At 39.2% G+C, this 18,837-nt stretch overlaps 1 protein-coding gene across 3 annotated transcripts in view; it reads left to right on the top strand.

Annotated features, from left to right (window-relative positions):
• LOC150081753 (2-oxoglutarate dehydrogenase complex component E1-like) overlaps nucleotides 1-18,837 on the top strand; it is a 1,213,922-nt gene that overhangs the window by 779,793 nt on the left and 415,292 nt on the right. The gene's annotated exons all lie outside the window — the stretch shown is intronic.

Genomic DNA, 18,837 nt, shown 5'->3' on the forward strand with positions numbered 1-18,837 from the left:
CCCTGAAAAAATGAGTGCTTGCCCTCGAAAATAATGCATCTGGGAGCTCGTCAGGGACTCAAAACTCCAGCAATCTACCAAGTGATGCACACCCGATTCGAGCCTCAAAACAGAAAAACCAAGTGCAAACTACTCTGGTTAAAAAGGACATTGTTTTATTAGGAGACTCCATTGTCAGGGAAACGGGGAATATTTTTTGTAATAAGGATAGGTGGAGCAGAACCAGGGTATGTCTGCCAGGAGTAACTATTGATGATGTCACCAACAGATTGTCAGATTTTAAAGGGGGTAAAGAAAATATTATTATTCATGTGGGGACAAATGATATTAAAAGTACACGATCTGACGATTTGTTGGAAAAATACAGGACCATGCTGAGGAAATGTCGCGAGCTAGGCCATAATGTCTATGTGTCTGCAATTCTGCCCAGACATGATAGGAGGGATTATATGTTAAGAGCCTTGTGGATTAACTCAAGACTTGAAGGAATCTGCAAGGCTTTAGGGGGTAAATTTCTATCAGCATGGCCCACACTTATAGGTAGAAAGAATTTGTTTTGTAGACACGGGATACACTTAAACAAAGGTGGTGCAAACGTTTTTGCCAGTATTATTGAGGATACCTTAAAGGTTCAGGGAAACTGCTAGTTAGGGGGGATGTGTGTAATACTGACACGCGTTTATCTGATAATATTGGTCAAAGTAACTCTTGCACATACCTTAAGAGTTCTTATCTGTTACCCCAACTGGACGTGTTATCTAGATGTTCTGGGGGCAGAAACGTTTCACGTGAGCGGGTAGCTAATATCAGGGAAGAGAGCCTAAAAAACTTCAAGAGTTGTTAAATATACAAGAACAGTAAATCTTAATTGTTTATACAGTAACGTATAAACAATTAAGAAGTGTCGTCAATAAAATGAGCGAATTCGAACTGCTGGTTAAAACAAGTAACGCGGACATAATAGGGCTTACAGAGACGTGGTGCCACCCGGAAATTGGGGATGATGAGTTTCAGTACGGCTTGCGTAATGTACTTAGGAAGGATAGGTTACATAGAAGGGGTGGTGGGGTAATGCTTCTTATTAGAAGCAGCCTATGTGCGATGATAGCTTTCCCGGAATCAGACATTTCACATGCTTAGTATAGAGTCCGTATGGTGTGAGATAGTTGGAAACAAAGGTATAATGCGAGTAGGAGTAATCTACAGACCAGGTGATTGTGAAGATTATGACAAAAGCCTCTACATGCAAATAGAATGGGCAAGTAAGCGTCAATGCCTTATTATGGGTGATTTCAATTTGCCTCTAATTGATTGGAGTAAATGGGAAGGAAACTCGACATGGGGAACAAAATTTTTAAATCAACTAGATGACTGTTATTTGTATCAACATGTCAGGGAAAGTACTAGAGGAAAGAATATCCTAGACCTCATCATCACATATGAATCAGATGACATAACAGGGCTGACAGTAGAGGAACCAGTAGCAGGAAGTGATCACAGAGTTCTACGGTGGATGATGCGAGAGAGGTAGCAGAGGTAAAAGGCAAAGGAATGGTTTTAATTTCAGAAAAGGAAATTACGATGCCTTAAGGTACTACATGGCCTCTATTAACTGGGTAGATATCGAGCAGAGAATGAATACAATTGAACTGTGGTACGCTTTTAAAACATTAATCACAGATGCCTTGAATGCGCATATACCATTAAAAAAAATACTCCACGAGAAGGGTTCCAAGTTGGATGAATAGTGAAGTTGCCACATTACTTGAGCAGAAAAAGGTGGCATGGAAAGGTTACAGAGCAATAAAAAGTACTGAAGCCTATAACAGCTACAAGGTGATGTGTAATAGAGCCACAGAAAAGGTTCGACAGGCAAAGGCAGTTTATGAGAAATCACTAGCAAACCGAGCAAAGAGGGGGGGGATAAAGAATTCTTCACATATATAAATGCCAAGAAGAGCAGGACAAACCAGATCGGACCTTTACGTAAGGGAAAGGGGATAGTATTAAATACACCAGCTGCCGTTGCAGATGAACTCAACAGTTATTTTGCATCGATATTTACAAATGAAAAACCTTTTGTGGCAATGGGAAATTGTGGGAGCGAAGTTAAAAAATATGTAATTAATGATATTGAAATTTCGCAAGATTATTTAATGAAAAAACTTTCGAGCCTACAGACCAGTAAGGCTCCTGGAGTTGATGGAATATACCCTATAATCTTAAGAGAGGCAGGCAGCAAGCGAGTGCATTGAACCATTGAGATTAATTATGCGAGCATCACTAGACTCTGGGGAGATTCCCTTGGATTGGAAAAGTGCAAATGTATCTCCCATACATAAGGGTGGCTCTAAAAGTGAAGTTGGAAATTATCGACCTGTCAGTCTGACTTCAGTAGTAGGGAAAATCATGGAGGCAATGATCAAGGGTGGAATTCAGGATCATTTGGATCGAATTGAAATTCTCAAGGATACTCAGCATGGTTTTGTAAAGGGAAAATCATGTTTAACAAATCTGGTTTGCTATTTCGAACCAGATTTGCTATTCACTCACGAGCTGGATTTAGGGAATAATTTCGACATTGTTTATTTAGATTTCAGCAAAGTTTTTGACTCAGTCCCACATGAGCGGTTGCTTTATAAGCTGGAACAGGTTGGAATCACTGGGAAAATCCTTAGATGGATAGAAGGATGGCTTCAGGGCAGGAGGCAGAGGGTTGTCATAAATGGCTATTCCTCAGATTGGGTTGATGTAAGAAGTGGGGTTCCGCAAGGATCAGTATTAGGACCACTGTTGTTTTTAATTTTCATAAACGACATTGATGAAGGGATAGAGGGCTTGATGTCTAAATTTGCAGATGATGTTAAAATTGGTAGAGTAGTTAATGATCACTGTCAAGCTGAGCTTCTTCAGAGAGAGACCTAGATAGACTTCAGGAATGATCAGAAAAATGGCAGCTGTGCTTTAATCCAACAAAGTGTAAGGTATTACCCCTGGGAAACAGTAATCCCAAAAAACTTATTCGCTTGTTGTAGTTCAACTAACCCAGTACTGGAGGAAAGGGACTTGGGTGTTACGATACGGTCAGACATGAAATTCTCTGAGCATTGTAAACAGTTTGCAAGGAAGGCTAATGGTGTCCTATCGATTATCTATTGAACTTTTGCAAGTAGAGATAGGGACGTGATAATCCCATTATATAAGGCTTATGTTAGACCACACTTGGAATACTGTGTTCAAGTATGGAGACCGCACCTAATGAAAGACATCGAGCTTCTTGAAAGGGTGCAAAGAAGGGTAACTCACCTGGTGAGATTGGCAAAAGGGCGTCCTTATGAAGAAAGACTTCGAATATGTGGGTTGCAGAGTTTGGAAACTAGACACCTTAGAGGAGATTTGATTGAGGTGTTTAAGGCTCTGAGAGGCATCAGTAAAATGAATGAGGACGAAATTTCAAGATTATAAATGATGCTAGAACTAGGGGACATAAATTCAAGTTACGGGGGGAAATGTTTAGATTGGACTGCAGGAAGTTTTATTTTAGCCAGCGAGTTATAAATTACTGGAATAAGTTGCCTTCATGGGTGGTAGAGGCCAACAGTTTGGGGAAATTCAAAGGTCATCTGGATAGTACTTTCGGTAAGGGAAGCGCATAGGATGATAGGTTTAATTTCCTTTTTTTTTTTTTTTATTAATTATTATTATTTAGTTATTTATTTTATTTTATTTTATTTTTTGTTTTTATCATTGTTTTGTTTGGATTTTTTTTTTTTTTGGCTGGTCCAGCATAAGCCATAGGCTTTCTTGCACCATGCGGCTGTTACTAATACTAATACTAACACAACGCAATATGGTTGACACAAATTTGTCTGAGAAATGGAGGAGTAAAATGTGGAAGGACAAAAAATGTCGACAACCTACAGTTTATTATACACCATTGGGAAAAAGCTCAACGAGTAGATTTATAACATAATTTTAAAATTAAAAATGGTGGCACCATCGAATAATGTATTAGCTATGCATTATTCGATGCTTATCAAGGGAAAACTATTCCCATTGAAATCTATCATTTACTTTTTGTGTTAAAAAAATTTTTTTATTGCACTTCGATAGCGTGCTTCTTTGTACTGACTCCTTTTTGTGACATAAAGGTTGCTAAATAGTTAGTTAATAAATGGCCTCCATAGCTGAGTGGTCAAGTGCTGGAGTAGTATACGCTCCTTGAGTAGACGGGGGTTAAAGCCCCTGAGTGCTAAATTACGGTTGATCTGCCAACCAGCGTGGCAGATTATGGCTCATTTCCCTAACATGAATTGTTGAGGAGGCTTCCATCCTGCAGTGGGTTGATAATGGCTGCAGTTTTTTTTTTAGTTAATAAATGACCTTTATAGGTCATTTATAAATTTTGCGACGAGAAGTATTTTTAAAAATTTTTGAAGCTGGAGTTGTCCCGGCAAGAAAAGTTCAAAAAGTTGGTCTTGAAAAGTTGAGCAGATGAGCTGAGAGGTGGCAAATGAAGTTTAACATTGACAAATGTAAAGTACTACATATGGGAAACAGTAACCCCAGAGTGACGTATCAGCTCTGTGATACTGACAGTGGTAGAGGACGAAAAGGACCTGGGGGTAATTGTGCAGGCAGATATGAAGTTTTCTGAACAGTGCGGACGGTCTGCAAGAGTAGCTGATAGTGTCTTATCAATGATATACAGGAATTTTTCTAGCAGGGATAAGGAGGTGATTATCCCCTTGTATAAGGCAATTGTCAGGTCACACCTTGAGTACTGTTTACAGGTCTGGAGGCCTCATTTTAAGAAGGATGTAGAGCTGTTGGAACGAGTACAGAGAAGGGCAACAAGATTAGTGAATGGAACAAAGGGTTGCTCTTATGCAAGAAAATTTTGCAAATTACAGTGTCTGGAGGCTAGGCACCTGTGAGGTGATCTGATTGAGGTGTATAAAGCCTTGAATGGTTTAAGCATGCTCAATGCTGATGGGATTCTTCGTCTTGCTCAGAATAATCACCTGAGCAGGCATAAATTGAAATTGAGGAAAGACAGATGTGCGGAAGTTTGCCTTTAGCCAGCAGGTAGTTGGTTGGTGGAAAAGACTTCCATCCTTTGTTGTGGAAGTTGATAGTCTAAATAAATTTAAGGCTGAGCTGGACAGGTATTTGGAATGAACGGAGGGATGAAATGGGAGTGGTTGTTTTTTTTTTTTTTTTTTTTTTTTTTCATTGGCTGATGCTACATAAGCTTGCTCTCTTGCATCGTATGCCTTTACTAATGGTAAAAAAAGGTTGTTTATACATGGGTAATGCTCTTCCATCATTTGCATTACCCATGCATAAAAACCTTTTTCATACTCTTATACATATAGTCAATAAATAATTTTAGATATTTATTTTCATGATACTGTAAGATAGTAAAGTGATTATAAGGAATTGTGGGAGATGTGGTTTCTTTCTCTGGCAATTCTTTACTTTTTATTTAATTTTATTTTACATTATTGTTTATTATTAGTTATATTTTGTAGTTTACAATAATATACCTATGTAAATCTAAGCAGACGCCATTACAGTATATTTAGTGCAAACCCCCTGGAACACTTTCGCGAATCCCCAGGGGTTCGCAAACCACTGGTTGGGAACTACTGATCTAGTTGATTTAAAAATTTTATCCCCCAATGGAGTTTCCCTCCCATTTGCTCCAGTGAATTAGAAGCAAATTAAAATCACCCATAATAAGACATTCACGCCTATTTGCCCATTCCATTTACATTTAGAGGCTATCATGATAATCTTCACAATCATCTGGCCTGTAGATTACTCCCACTCTCATTATACCTTTTCTTCCAAGGTTCCCACTCTCATTATACCTTTTCTTCCCACTCTCATTATACCTTTTCTTCCCACTCTCATATACCTTTCTTCCAATTGATTCAGATTCTATATTAGCATATAAAACGTCTGAATCCAGGAAGGCTTTTGTCGCACTCAGGCTGCTTTTGATAAGAAGCATCACCCCTTCTATCTGTGGTGCCACCCTATCTCCGGGCGGCACCACATTTCCATAAGTCCTGTAATGTCAGTGTTACTTGTCCTAACCAGCAGTGAGAATTCGTTCATTTTATTGATTACACTTCTGACATTACTGTATAGACAATTAAGACTTGGTGTTCTTGTACAGTTAACTACCCTGATACACCACTTGAAGTTATTTAAGCTTCCTTGACATTAGCTACCTGCTCATTTGAAACGTTTTTGCCCTCAGAACATCTTGCTAATATGTTCTTTTGCAGTAATAAGAACTCGAGGTATAAGGTATGTTCGTGTCAGACGGCACCTGGGATTTTTCCCATCTCCGCGTGTGTTTCGCTGTATCGAGGACAGTACACTGTCAAGCCAGAGACTTGAAAGTGTGTGGGTCGTGTCTGTGCAGTGTGATATGTTGTGCCCATTGTTTATCCAGCTTATTGGCCGCCAGGCCCTAGTGGGGCCCGACGTTGCCCATACCCTGCCACGTGGAGGCTAGCCGGCAGTATCACAACAATTTGCTCTGGCAGGTCCTTGCCACCTAGTTTCTGGGATTTCAGTGGCTAGGGCCTATTTAAAAAAAAATAAATAAATAAAATAAAATAAAAGTTTATGGATTGACATTAATGCTTAATGGGATTGCTGTTAGGAAATCGCTGGTTAGGGTTGCACACTAAAGAGATGTGTTAAAGGCCAAATAGGTCGGGCAAAATTTTGATGTTATTAAATTTAGACATGTAACGCTAGATAAAAGCTGATAGTGTTAGATATCTTAGAGATTTGCACAAAACCGGTAGAATTTAGACGTTGGTTATAATTTGGCAGCATTGTTAAGGGGTGTACTCGGTCAATTTAGTGAGGGGGGGGGGGAGATTGAAGACTGGGGAGGAAACAGATAGAAGAATAGGGACGGATAGAGTAGGCATCCCCAAAGAGGTCAGTGGAGACGAGCCCCACCAGGCGAAATATGGGGGGTAGGCAGGGAGGAGAGGAGACAGAGATCCGTCTCCTCCATTCCCTGCCTGGGGATGGGGTTTTAAAGGGAACCAGGTTAGAGTACCCAGTTCGGATCGCCAATGGCGTGTTGGCAGCAAAGCCGCAGAATGTCTTTGTCGGTGTCTTGTCCAAGGAGTGTCGAATCCGGTATGAAGGTCCAGCTGCCCATCCCACTCTGGGGGTGGGATATGTTAGCTGGCAGTGGGGAACCTACCAGGTGAAGGGGGGGGAGACGCACACATTTACTTCATTCGTAATGTGCATTCTCACTCTACTTGCATTCTTTTTTTTTTATTTATTTATTTATTTATTTTATTTTTTATACTTTTTTCTTATTTTATAATTTTTTTTTTATTTATTATTTTTTTTATACTTTTTTCTTATTTTATAATTTTTTTTTTTTTTTTATTTCACTCAACTCATTCATCTTTTTCTCACACACCAGGAGGGGATGCAATGATGGGTAGCGTAAATTTAAATACTAATTAAAACCAGGGTTAGTGTGTACTTAGCATTTGTGGTTTGTGTTCTTTTCTCTCACGCTTGCACTTTTATTCATTCTTCTAGCTCTCATCTCATTTATTCGACTCTTTCTTTCTGCACTGCACTCTCTGGACACCGCAACTTACTGTTATTCTTCAGTTGTGGTGCAGGCTTAGCTGCAAGGTTTTTTTTTTTTTTTTTTTTTGCAGGCCAGGGGAGAATGCAGTGATAGTGTTTATGTGGTTTGTAAATGTTTGTTGGTACAGTATATATAAAGTAATGTAAGTTATTTTTAACTTTGTATTCTTTCGGCCAATTACATTTGCTCTTCTGCTCACTCCCATTCACTTTCTCTGCATGCATTCCCATCCTCCTCCCCTACATTGGTTTGGGGCCCCAGGTTCCTACACATTGCATGGTAGTCATGGGGAGTTTTGTTATGTCAGGTTTCTGTCAGGGTGCAGAATACTGCTATCCTAACAGTTTTTAAGTCATCATCTGGGCGTAGTGGGAAACTTGGGCAATTTTACTATTGATTATTGTTTAATTGCTGGGGGGCTGAAATTGCTCTGCGCATTTCGAAAACTTTCTGTGTGAAAGATGTAAAAGCTTTATAATTTTGCTCTTCTATGATGAAGAGATGTTCTTCTCCCCTGGGAAGGGGACCAATCTGTGCTATTAGCTCTGTTCTGGGGATGTTATATATTATACATTCATAGAGAATGTGTGCCCTGTCTTCACTTTCGCCACAGGTGCAGTTTGGGTCATCGGTCAGGCCTAAGGAGGTTAGTTTCGCCTTTAGGGAGCCGTGCCCTGTCAATATAAATGTTGTAAAAAGTCCAGGGGCATACCACTTACGTGGCTTTGGGCTAACCATTGACACCAGTGGCAGAAACCGTTTGGTGACCAGACCTCTGGTTTCCTGCTCCCACTTTGTTTGCCATAGCTCGTGGAGCTTTGTGGCTATTCTTTTTCTTTCATCGTTGAAGGTATTGGTTGTATCAAGGGCTATCCCCAGAAATTCTGTGGGTATGCCCTTTTTAAATCTATAATATAAGCCTCTTTTGGCTACTTCCAGGTAAAGTGGGAGAGTTCCAGCCAGCACCTGTAGTGCAGGTGTGCTTACTGTGCGACATGCTCTGGTAATAGTGAGTAGTATTGTCCTTTGTATCGATTCTAATTTATTCCTATTTCTTACTATGGCCGAGCGGATGAACACCGCACCGGCTCCATAGGTGATAACAGGCAGGAACATTGCACGGTATATGATTGCCAAGGTCTTTCTTTTGAGTCCCCAGTCTGCTCGACTGATCCTGGCAATCATACCTGCATAATTTCGCACTTTCTTCACCAAGTAGATCAAATGGGGGTAAAAAGTTAATTTTGAATCAAAGACCACTCCAAAATATTTTAGTTCTGTTACCATTTTTATAGTGATTGTGTTAATTTTGATTTGTGGACGTCTTCTCATGTCCAAATTACCTTTTAGAAGTATTTGTTTGGTTTTTTCAGGCGATATTTTGAGCATGTGCATTTGTGCCCACTCCTGCAGCTGCAAGAGAGCGGCATTTGATCTTTGCTCTACATCCACTCATGAGTTGCCTTTTACAAGGAAAATCATGTCATCTGCAAAGGCCAGGCTTTCCACGGGGGCCCAGATCCAAGGCCAGAAATTCATCCAGAACAATGTTCCAAAAGAAAGGGCCAAGGATTGATCCCTGCGGGCAGCCTTTATTCACAGGGCGTGTCAATTCCTGGAACCTTGTGCGTACTGAGACACTTCTGTCTGTAAGGTAGCTGTTTATTACCTTATAGAGGTTTTGTGGGGCATTTGCCTGGCGAAGTCTCCTAAGGACACTCGGCCACCACAGTGAGTCAAATGCCCCAGCAGAGTCAATGGAGATTGCCAGCATATATTTCTCCTCTGTGTTTTTAACTGTTGTCAGTAGGTGGTGCATGGCATCCTCCGTAGAATTGCCCTGCTTAAAACCATACTGATTGTTGGAATGCAAGCCTGCTTCTGTGTAATATTGAGCTAATCTGCTGTATATTAATCTTTCGTATATTTTCCCTAGTACAAGGAGTAGGGCTATTGGTCTATATGATTTGGGATCAGTAGGGAGTTTTTCAGGGTTTTTCAGGATTAACCTTAACACAGCTTGTTTCCATATTTTTGGGAATATACCTTCTGTCATACACTTATTATATAGTGCTATTAATTTATCTGGTGCTATTTCTGCTAATTTTTTGATAATCTCAACCTCTAAGATGTCAAAGCCTGGGCATTTATTGTTTTTGGTTTTAGATAGTGCTATTTCTAAGTCTTGTATAGTGAACAGAGGTTCAATATTGGCATTGTCATATTCAGTGTTTTCTTTTATAATGTCGAGCTGGGTGGGGGAATGATTTCCAGTTTCAGTCTGAATGATACTGTCTAGGATGTTATTTACAGAATCCACCCAACACAGGGTTGGGGTTCCATCTGGTTTGACAGTAGTTTCTAAGACATCTCCTCTTGGCAGCTTGTTGGTCACTATTCTGTAGACAACTCCCCAAGGGTTATTGTTTCCAGTAGTTCCCACCAAGTGCTTCCAGCATTCCTTTTTCTTATCTCTTATGAGGGCTGTATACTGATTCCTGTGAGTTTTATAAGAATCTCTCAGTGCATCCACCTCATTTTGTGACCAAGATGTTCTGGCTCTTTGAAAATGTCTCCGTGCCTGGTGTACCCTACTTCTGAGTATAGTCAGTTCGGGGCACCACCAGGGAACTGTCTGCTTCCTCGGTTTTTTCCGTGGGATAGACAGGGTTGCTGTTTTTGTTAAAATGTTTGTCATAGTCAGTGCTTGCTCGTCCGGGCTACAGTTGCCTGATCTAGACCACTCATTTTCCTGTTTTTGCAGCTCAGCTGCTGTATGTTCTGCAAAAATCTGCCAGTTTGCCTTTTTAAGGTTATACCTTTTGATATCCAACAGAGAGTGTTGGGTTGTTTGTAATTGCCTGTTTAGTTTGAAGGAAATGGCTCTGTGATCTGATGTGGTCCAGGCTGGCTGGACACACCAGTCTGTGATTTTATAAGCTATTGAATTGGTAGCAAGAGTGATATCAATGTCACTCTCCCACATGGTACTGCTAAAAGTTGGGAGGTTATTTGGTTGGTTTAGCACTTGAAAGGGTGAGGTGGCTATATAGTCTGAAAGTATCTGGCCGTTGTGTGTGCCTGCTCTGTCTTCTGTACGGCTATGCCATAAGGTTGACCGGCAGTTGACATCAGCACACACTACGATATTTGCAGTAGATAGCAAGTTTGTGACTACTTGTAGGTATTCAATAGTTGGATTTATATCTTCACCTGGTCTGGAATATAGTGAAATAATGTAAAACTGCCCTACAGCACTGGTAATATGGGCACACACTCCCACTGGGGAGCAGAGGTGACCCACCTTTGTGACTGTAAGGTCAGTATTTTTAACTACTATTGCTGTGGAAGGGACACCTGAGGTGTATTCTATGATTTTATAGTCTCTTGGGTATCCCTGAACTCTACCCATATGTGCGTAGGGCTCCTGGAGTACCAAGATATCTATATTATTTTCTTCCAATTTGAGTTTGATCTGATCTACAACGGCTCTTGCTCTTTGAGCATTCAATTGGACAAGATTTAGAGCCCTAGTCACATTTATGTTTTCAATCTGGCCCATAGTTGGTCCTAGATTGTATAAGTTTTGCCATTTTTTTATAACTGGGGCATTTATCATCCCTGATACTATGTGTATAGTCAGTCAGCCGTGCTGCCTTGCAGGTAGCACATTTTGGCTGCTGAGACTTATTTTTGCAATTTTTGTAATCGTGGCCAGTGACTGCACAGTGACCACAGACAGGTTCTTTCTGAGTGCAGTCTCTGGCAATGTGATCATATTTATGGCAGTTAAAGCAACTTTGGATAGGGAAATGTTCTCTAAATCTATGACTGGTCCAGCCAGCATAGATTCTCTGTTGTCCCTGCAATACCTTCCAAATTTTTGGTGTAATTTCTGCAATTATGTTGAGTTGTCCATTCCTTTTGTTTTTTGTTGCTCTTTTCAGCAGGAATTCAGCAGCAAATTCATCTATTGTCATTTCATTGTTAGTTTTTGAAGTAGATATCCATCATGAATTCTTTTTCTATTACTGACACAGGTACATCAAAGATTATAATATTAGGGTTTTTCCCTTTTGGTTTTTCAGGGAGCAAGCCCAGTTTTTCAATTTCAGGATGGTTTTCTATTTTTCTTAGATCTTCTTTGCTTGCTACCTCGATCAGGACTCCATTATTCCTGATTTTCCGCATGTTGTTTATCTTTATTTCTCTCAGATGAGGCCTCAGCTTTGTTACCACTGTGTCCTTAACTGCCTCACTGGTTTTATGGGTAGAGTCACTTTTTGCTTTCAGAATAACAATGTTGCTTTCCTTGTTTATATTAGGTTGCTTAGTAGCTATTTGTTTTGCTTTAGTTATGTCCTGTTTGCTATTAGCCTTTGCACATTGGGCATAGGTTAGTGTGTTCATTGTTTTATAGTTGTTCTCCTCCTCAGTTGTAACCTCTAATTTTGATTTTAACACTTGGTTCTCTGTGTTTAATTCAATCAGGCGCTGCTCAAGCAGTGACCAACAGTTCACTATCTGCAGCCTAATTGCAGAAGTAATCCTGTTGGTTTGCTTGTGCATATATTCTTCTAGATACACTCTGGTTTCCTTTGCCTGTTTGATAGGGTCAGTCAAATTTGTTAGGTAGTCTAGTTTTAGTTCTTCTTCTGTCTTTTGTTGCATCTCTGGAATTTCTATAGTTTCTTGAATTTTTCCTTTCCTGCCCTTCTTAATACTGAGGGGCCCAGGAGGCCAGCTATCCAGTTCGTTACCATTTTCCTCATTAACAGGGACTTTCTCCCTGAGCACTCTAGCTTCATTTTCAGAGGAGTCTTTTAGGTCATTGTCCAGAATTTTGTCATTATTTCATTTTTCAGCCATAATTTCTGCATTAAATTCACTTTTAGCAATTTTCTGACGTTTTAAGTAGTGGTTTGGGGTGCTTATTTCCAGTGTAGGCCCACTAGAAATCAGAAATCGCGATTTTCAGGTTTTGGCGGGAAACGCCTGTAGACAAAGAAAACTATTTTATAAGCTAAGTATAAGTTAATTCTGTCAGGAGTATTATATTTTCCATACAAAATAACCTTATCACGAGCCGTTTCAAGTATAATATATTCAAATTTCTCGACTTTTGAGACGTATTCAAATCAGTGGCTATGCCAGTGGGCTCGCTACCGCTGTGAAGCTGTAGCGATCGCGCTGGACAAAATCACTCTCAAAAGAGCAAAAATAGGCAAATACAATCACAAAAACTATTCTTGCCCAACTTAATTTACTTACCTTCATCTGTGATACTCTTCAAACCTGAAAAATCCATGTTCTAATACTTGCCTAAATCGAAGATCGCGCAATATCGTCGTCCGCCGTTTACATCAAGTGGAGCTTCGTGCAGATGCGTCCGTAGGTATGTGCAAGGCGTTAATTTGACCAATATTATCAGATAAATGCATATCTATATTACCCCTGTTCCCCCCAAACTAGCAGTTTCCCTGAACCTTTAATATATCCTGAATGGTACTAGCAAAAACCCTTGCACCGCTTTTGTTTAAATGTTTCCTGTCTCTACAAAAAAGAGATTCCTTCTGCCTACAAGTGCGGGCCAAGCTGATAGAAATTTTCCCCCAAAAACCTTGCAGAGTCCTTCAAGTCTTGAGTTAATCCACAAGGCTTTTAGCATATAATCCTTCCTACTATGCCTGGGCAGAATTGCAGACACATATGCATTGTGACCTAACTCGTGGCATTTTTTCAGTATGGTCCTATATTTGTCTAACAAAACGTCAGATCGTGTATGCTTAATGTCATTAGTCCCCCACATGAATAATAATATTCTCTTTGCCCACCTTAAAATCTGACAGTCTGTTGGTGACATCATTCATAGTTGCTCCCTGCAGACATACCCTGGTTCTAGTCCACCAATCATTATTACAAAAAATATTTCCCGTTTCCCTGACAATGGAGTCTTCTAATAAAACTAAGTGCTTTTGAACCAGAATAGTTTGCACCTGGTTATTCTGTTCTGGGGCCTCAATCGGGAGTGCATCACTTGGTATGTTGCTAGTCTTGACTCCCTAAGGAGCTCCCAGTTATATTATTCTCAAGGGCAAGTATCCATTTTTTTCAGCAACTCAAATTGTTCTAGCAATACACCAAATTGTAACGAAGATGGGTGCACTCCTTACAATGGTGACAAAGAAAAGAATCTCTAGGTGTGCGACTATTGTCTACTAGGTCAAGCTTGGATTTCATGCCACAGGTTTTGCAAGGGACAGAATCATGACTCACCAGGGAATTGCCAACTGGTATTTCCGTAGAAGTCATGGTACCCTCTGGCGAAGGGTTCAAAGGGGTCTTGTAATAACTATTCTAAAATTTACTAATAATTAATAAAAGAAACTTTCAAATAATTATATTTATAATATTAAAAAAAACACACTGTACAGAAAGAAAGAAAAAACTTATTAAAATAAACTTTACAGTGTTCTTTTAACCTTTGAAATACTGCTTTATTTCTTTAATCCTTATGTAAACCCCTCTTATCTATGCTTCTTTACTGTATCTATGAAGAGCTCTAATATGCACGTCTGCTTGGTACGAAAGTGAACATTAGCATTATTAGAGGCATACAATGCAAGAAAGCAAGCTTATGCAGCATCAAAAAAAAAAAAAAAAAAAAAAAACCACTTCCATTTCACCCCTCCATTTGTTCCAAATGCCTGTCCAGCTCAGCTTTAAATTTATTAGGCTATCAACTTCCACAACAAAAGATGGAAGTCTGTTCCACCCAATCAACTACCCGCTGGCTAAAGGCAAATTTCTGCACATCTATTCTACAACTGTCTTTCCTCAGTTTGAATCGTGCCACCTCAGGTTCTTAATCTGAGCAAGAGGAAGAATCCCATTAGCATTCACCTTGCTCCATCCATTCAAAGCCTTATACACCTCAATCAGATCACCTCACAGGTGCCTACTCTCCAGGCGCTTACCACACCTAGAGTACTGTTACACAGTACTCTAGGTGTGGCCTGACCATTGCCATGTATAACGGGATACTCACCTCCCTCTCCCTGCTAACAAAATTCCTATATATCATTGACAAGACTTCATGACCTGCCCTGGCAGCCCGTCTGCACTGCTCAGTGAACTTCATATTCAACTGCACAATTACCCTGAGGTCTTTTTCACTTTCCACTTTCCTGAGTGTAACATCACACAGTTGGTACGTTTCTCTTGGATTATTGCTACCCATATGCAGTGCTTTGCATTTGCCAATTTTAAACTTCAGTTGCCACTTCTCAGTCCATTTGCCCAACTTATCTAGATCCAGTTGGAGTAGATACTGTCTTTACTGTCGTTAACAACCCTGTCAACCTTTGTATCATCTGCAAACTTGGACATTAAACCTGATATACCTTCATCAATATCTTTGATAAATATACGAAACAACAATGGGCCCAACACCGAAACTGGGAAACTCCACTAATAACATTTGTCCATGAAGAGCAGTGTCCATTGATTACCACTCTCTGTCGTCTCCCACTCAACCATCCCTTTATCCATTGTAGCAACTTACCCTTAATGCCATATCTTTCCAATTTGTACAGCAATCTTCCATATGCAACAGTATCAAAAGCTTTCCTGAATCCAAGTTTATGATATCAGAATTATTTTTGGCATTCAGTTCCTTTGTGACCACATAATAGTATCCAATCAAATTGGTCAGACAAGACCTCCATTTAGCAAACCCATGTTGTGTCTTAACTATTACTGCAATCTTGTCTAGATGATCCTGCAATGCTTCTTTAACCAGTGATTTCATTATTTTCCCAGGAATACAAGTTAATCTAACAGGTGTATAGTTACTTATGTCACCTTTTGAACCCTCTTTTGTGAATTGGCGATACGTTTGCACACCTCCAGTCCACGGGGGGCTTCCCATGAGTCCAGGGAAGATCTCATAATTATGGCTAAGGGTTTGCTTACTTCCTTTGCTGCCTCTCTTAATATAACTGGATAGATCCCTTCCTCCCCAGTTGCACATTATACAGCATCAGAGCCAAAAAAAATCCCATTTCACCCATCGATTTGCTCCAAATGTTTGTCCATTTCTCTCTTGAATTTATTTAAACTATCAACCTCTTCAACGAGAGATGGAAGTTTGTTCCACCAATCAGCTACCCTCCGGCTAAAGACAGATTTCCGTATATCTGTTCTGCAACCGTCTTTCCTCAATTTGAAATTATGTCACCAAAGAATCCGAACAAGAGAAAGAATCCCATCAGCATTGAGCCTGCTGAAACCATTGAAAGCCTTATACACCTCAGAGTAATGGTCAGGGAATCGCTTCATTTCGATTTTCATTCCCTTACCATTATTGGCCTTGTGGTCCTCTGTTGAGATGAGGCATAATGGTCAGTCTATTTTTTGTTTATTTTTGTTTTATTTTATTGTAGTTGTTTTACATCTCTGCTGGTGATATTTCACATAAATTAGGACTTGGTGCTTGTCACAGGGGGTGCCGTTAAATTTCTATTTAAATGGCATTCAAAATTTAATTGATTATTATTTTATTATTTTTGCATTTAGATTTTCCAAATTATCGTGGAGAGTTTCTGCTGCAATAATTTTACTCTTGTTACCCTTCTCTTCCCTCCCTGTTGGTTTGATCGTTATGTTTAATTTTGACTATTTTCGCTCTTCTGTTTTGCCATGCTGCTGGCATTATTTTTAATTTTTTTAATCATCATTCTAATTTATTTAAGTTCTTGCAATAGAATTATACTTTGATCACTTCAACAATACATGATATTCATTAATTTTGTTAAATGTACTGTAAGGTTTACCAGTAGTGAAGTACATTATTCACCGATTTCTGTGTTTGATTCAACATAAGCTTTATTCTCTATTGGAATCTGGATTTGACATCAGATTTGACGTACTCTGGATCTGAGGGAACAGAGAAAACAATGTAGCTGATATTGCCACAATCCCTTTGAATAATGTTTGCCTGTCAGACCCATATACAGAATTTTAAAAAAATTAAAAAATTTTTAATTTTTTTAATCATCATTCTAATTTATTTAAGTTCTTGCAATAGAATTATACTTTGATCACTTCAACAATACATGATATTCATTAATTTTGTTAAATGTACTGTAAGGTTTACCAGTAGTGAAGTACATTATTCACCGATTTCTGTGTTTGATTCAACATAAGCTTTATTCTCTATTGGAATCTGGATTTGACATCAGATTTGACGTACTCTGGATCTGAGGGAACAGAGAAAACAATGTAGCTGATATTGCCACAATCCCTTTGAATAATGTTTGCCTGTCAGACCCATATACAGAATACAGACAAGTATTACATAACAAGCTATACTCCTGGTGGCAAGAATTTGGCATGGACAGGCTACAAATACGCTACCCCAGATTAAGCCTGTAGTCAAGCAATAGCAGTGTGGTCTATGCAACATCCAAAGAGAGGAAGTTGTTCTTGCTTGGCTCTTGGCTCATAGGTCAGTCTGGTCACTCATAGGTCAAACTGTTTTCTGGTGAGGGCAGATGGACCTGTCTTTGTGTGAGAACTACAAAACTATTTATCAATTCTTCATGTTTCATAAAATGCCCTTTGTTTATAAATAGATGACTTATGTTTTATTGCTTTTAATAGGTTGACTAAACCATTTACACCCAACCAGCTCTTAGATGACAAAGACATGTTTGATGCTTTTACCTTTTCACAAATTGTTAATTTTCACACACACACACACACACACACACACACACACACACACACACACACACACACACACACACACACACACACACACATTCAAAGTTATCCTTTATATTTTTAATAACTGCCTCTTATATTTACTTTAGTACTTTATATTTATCTTTTTTAAATGATAACTTGTTATATGTTAGAAAGCATATTTATTACTGTTCTTATTTTCACTTGGCACATAATGGCCATTGCACCGTTAAACACAAAACTAGCCAACCAGCCAACATTTGAATTTCTGTATTCCATTTTGTTTCTATTATCTGATTTATGATGTTTAAATATTGGCTTGAAAATGTTATTTCACATTTATATTAGATTATATATGTATATATTTATATATTACAAACTGCTTTCATTCTTTGTCATTTCCTGTCTCTCTCCTCCCCCTCCCCATTTTTTCCCGCCTACTCATTTTCTTTCCCTTCTCATTTCCTTTGCATTCCCTTCTTTTTTCATTTTGTCCTCATCTTTTTTTTTTTTTTTTTTTTTACCTTCTATGGTAAGATTTTTTGAATATCAAAAATAATTTGTATAAAATTTTCAATTTAATTATATAGCTATATATTTTTATGGAAAGTTTCCCATATTAGAAACTGCTGTCTTTTCTCATTCCCCACCCATTACATTTTTTACCTTTCTAGTGAGATTTAGTGAACATAAAAATAATTTCATTAAAGCATTGCATAACCTGAAAATACTTTTTGATTAATCTTCATTATTACCATACAACTGGATTTGGCACATCACAACCTTAGTTTCCCTTGAGGCATAACAACCGAAATCAAATCAAAAACCATACAACTATACTGATGTGTAAAACTTAAGGACCAACACTATTTCTAAAGGTTACAACCACAAAATCAAACTAAACAGCCTGTGGTGATTTGCATAACTATGGCTGTTCAGTAGAAAGTTGGTGCACATCCAAATATTTGAATCGTGATGAGAGGGCTCACATAAACAGATAAAAGCAGCAGTTATGTGCAAATAGCCGAATGGTGAGCAAGATTGTTACAGATGTTCGATTGGTTTCATACAGTGCTATAGACAATGAAATGGCCAGTAGACAACATCTGGATGACTTTAACTGGGGTCAAATAATTGGGAAGCTCTAGGAAGGTCGAAGTGTGGCTGCAGAGTTCGGTATCGTCCATAGCATCGTCTCACGTGCGTGGTCGGCCTTCAGAATGACAAGTCCAGCTTTTTGAAGGACCAGTGGTGATCATCCATGAAAAACAATGCCCAGTGATGACCACTATACTCCTACATGCCAAGAAGGACCGACACCAGACAACATGATCCATTGCAAACCAGCTGCACAGGATGCAGGATATCGCGGTTTACTGTGGCCAGGTGACTCCACAAAGGTGGACTGTTTGCCCGACAGCCAGTACGCTGTGTCACTT

This window comes from Mastigoproctus giganteus, chromosome 8, assembly GCF_048544385.1.
Source record: "Mastigoproctus giganteus isolate SK-2022 chromosome 8, ASM4854438v1, whole genome shotgun sequence".
NCBI lineage: Eukaryota > Metazoa > Arthropoda > Arachnida > Uropygi > Thelyphonidae > Mastigoproctus > Mastigoproctus giganteus.